The sequence below is a fragment of the Trichechus manatus genome, unplaced genomic scaffold, assembly GCF_000243295.1.
Source record: "Trichechus manatus latirostris isolate Lorelei unplaced genomic scaffold, TriManLat1.0 scaffold00141, whole genome shotgun sequence".
Lineage (NCBI taxonomy): Eukaryota > Metazoa > Chordata > Mammalia > Sirenia > Trichechidae > Trichechus > Trichechus manatus.
The window spans coordinates 4,089,538-4,093,246 of NW_004444077.1; positions in this window are offsets into that span (position 1 = coordinate 4,089,538).

The following is a 3,709-nucleotide window of genomic DNA, read 5'->3' on the forward strand; positions in this document are numbered from 1 at the left end:
TTCACACTAGTCTTACTTCTTCTCAATGTCTGATGATATATTTTGAGTTATGGTTCTAGAACAATGGCCAATATTTAAATTACTCTTATTCCTAAACAAAAAACTCACAGAAGGACAAACTACCATTTCCTCTCTTCCCCACATTTGTCATAAAAGCAGATTCAGTCCACCACAATTTACTATGCACTGATGTCTAATTAAATCAATTAAACTAACAAGAAATTTCTTAAGCACCTACCATGAGTTAACATTGTGCTAGGCATTGTGAATGATATTGAGAAGTAAAATAGAATAATGCCCCCCTGTCTTCCAGGAGCTCAAGCTATCAGTTCTAACAATTAGAAAAAAATGATAAGCCATATATTTTATAACATAATGAAAAGAATATTAAAAAAGAAATTATAGCTCTTCTGTTGAGTCTCTGCTGCACTGTTTACTAGCTGTGAAACCTTAGCAAAGTCCTTTAGCTTTTCTGTCCCTCAGCTTTCTCAAGAAAAACAGGTATACAGCTGTGTACTTCCATCACATGGTCACTGTGACAATTACTGTGGGAACCAAATAACATATGAGAAAGCACTTGGGGAACTGTACAAGGGTAGCACTAATATCACAAACTCAACACAAGCTCAGAAGAGAGAAAAGTTTAAATAAGAATACTCTGAGGATTCATCAAAAACTTAGCTTTAATATATATGACTGTGGAATGATGAGGACTCATGTAAAATGAAAAGAAGAAACACGGAAGTAAGGCAAGAAGGTGGGATTAAGAAATGCCGCATAAAAAAGAAGAGTCTGACTACAGCAGAATCATCTGAGTAGTTTGTCTTGGCCCCATACCAAACCAATTAAAATCAGAATCCTGGGGAGAGAGCCTGGCAGTAGTACTTTTAAAATATGAATGTACAACCAAAGTTGAAAACTCTTTAGACAAGTCAGAAGATACTTATTGGCAAGTACCTGGAAGTACATGTGGACGGGTATAAGAGGGTGACCTTAATTTAGGCAAAAGACAAAACTGCCAAGAAATATGTTCTGCCAACGGAAACCTTAACTAATTAATATTATAATTAAAGTTTCAATATAATCACACATCATTTTAAGAAACTGAAGTCACAAAACAAAAATTCAGAGATGGTAACACATGTTTAAAAAAAAAGATGTTTTACTCTACAAAAGAATCTTAGCAGCTTTTAAATTAACGCCTTAAAAAATAAACCATGAAGTATTTTGACAAGGAAATTAAGAACCCTGAAGAAAATGTTATATAATTTGATATGAAAACATGATTCAATTTACATGTATGCAACTTTCAAGTACCAGTACTTCTGAAATAAAGTGAACTATATATAGAATGATTGATTGTGAGATCCCAAAAGATTAACTGGGATCATGATTTTGAGATTTAAATCACTGCCAGTCCTATCAATTTTAATATGACTTCCAGTAAATTACACTTAAGTGTTTTTAGTCAAATCAGTCCATAAGACTTTTCATAGGCTGACAGACTTAGGATGATTCCCTAATAAGTTAAAATCATTCAGTCTACTTCCTAATGTGTTCTCTCTGGCTTTCAGCCTTGGAATTGCTCCACAGTAATTATTTCCAGCCTGACCTAACCAGCTACCGGCCAAAACCAGCACTCTGAGGTACCTGAAACTGGCTCACACAGCAAAGGAAAATAAGGAAAAAGAAGTATCCAACTGAGGGAAGTCCCATGATTACAAAATAAGCTAATTTTCTCCTGTATCTGATAAACTATCTCTGAAGGCAGTGCCAAAAAGATAAAGTAATGTTTTAGAATCGTAAAAGGTACTATGCAGATATGTTAGAGACATGAAAAGCTTACGAAGTCTTCAGAGTATCTCAAGGTTTTCAATACAAACTTTATTCTTTAACAGCCCTATAAAAAGATTATGGTTGTTAACATTTATAGACTGTTTATTGTCTCAACAGTTTACTTGAACAGTTTCTAGAGGGAACTCTGAAGTATATTCATAGGAGGCTAAATGGCACAGTAGAAAAATCAAGAGTTTATAGAATTAGATCTTAGTATGAACTCTGGTTATCTCCCTTATCTGTTAAATGACTTGGGTCAAGTTACTTAATCTCTGACCTTCAGTTTTCCTCACTTATGAAATGGGAACAATAATATCTACCTCACAGGTATACTGTGATCATACGAGATGTGAAAGAAGAACCTAGTACAACTAATACCTTATAAGCGCTCAGAAGTGACAATCCTCTTTACCACGTGAACAGTTCTCTCGTAAGGTTTTAGCTCACAAAAAGCAACACTATTTTCTTTGATTACTTAAGGAAAGGCCTTCTTGGTTTGGGAAGACTAAATATTTTAGATTCATTTCCCCAGGTTGTTCAGCATTCATATTTTATCTGCTTGGAGGAACAGTGACACACACGCACCTAGATCTTGTGTATATGACAGAAGGTCCTTATATGGTATATTTCCCTGATCCCAAAATACTTGCCCCACAACCTAGCTTTTCCCAAACCAGAACCCTTTACCTCCCTTACACCCCACATATCTATAACCAACTCAACACATATTCAGAGACACTGTCCCCCTTTCCTTAACACCTTTAGAGGCAGGGTTATGGGCCTCTTTTTAAACCAATGTTTTTAGTCAAATAATATAATGACCCAGATCTTGGTTTCTAAGTGCCATTCTCCACTTAAAAGAATCAAGGATCCTTGGAGATTCCAGAACTGGGGCAGGGAAAGTACAGAGTGAGCCTGGGTCATTTGCTGGGCCAGAAAGCAATGAAGTGTTTAAACAGGCTGCCACTAACTAAATTTGAGACATTATGAACATCAGAAAGAATGACTGCAACCTACTATGTAATAGTGAATAAATAAAAATCTACAAGTCCACGATGACACAGAAAAGAAAGGAAAAAACTCATTTGCCACTATCAGAGTTGATTATTATACCAACTCTTTAGTCTAAAAACTGGTAAAGGGAAAAAATAAGAATATACCCTGTCTTCTTACAAGGAACTATAGTTCATGCCTACTGATGAGAATGCTCTTTTTTCTTTCTTTCTTTTTAAACAAAAGGAGACCGGTGAATAACTACAGGAGGAGAATAGATACCCGCATAGTGCTAAAGTACCAAGTCACAGATTACTTGGTAATTAAGGGATGAACAGACCTTTATGATGGAGATCTCTTGCAGTCACCACCTTAACCAAACGGTCACACTTAGAATCATCAATAAATAAACAACCCGCCATTATGTGCCTCCTGATGTGGTACAATAAACTATACAGCATCACCTAGTCAGTATTTTTGCCTAAATATAATAAAGCCATCAAACCTAATTTCCAGTAAAATGAAAATACAGTGCATGATTCCATGTCTAAACAATGAGACAAATGCAGAATGAGACATATTTCAAGAAACTAGTTTCTTCAAGAACTCTGCAATAAAAAGTTGGCTAGGGTAAGGGGTAGATAATGCTCTGGACTAAGAGAGACCAAAGAGACAAAACAAAAAGAAGCAATGCTGGTAAACCTTGATTGTATTCTGTTTTTTTAAAAAAAAAAAATGCTATTAAGACATTTTTAGGGACAGTCAGAGAATTTTGATTCTGGGCTGAATATTAAATGCTATTACAGAACTAATGTTAATTTTCTTAGTGTGATAATTGTACTGTGGTTGTATAAGAGAATGTCCTTCTTCTTAGAAGAAG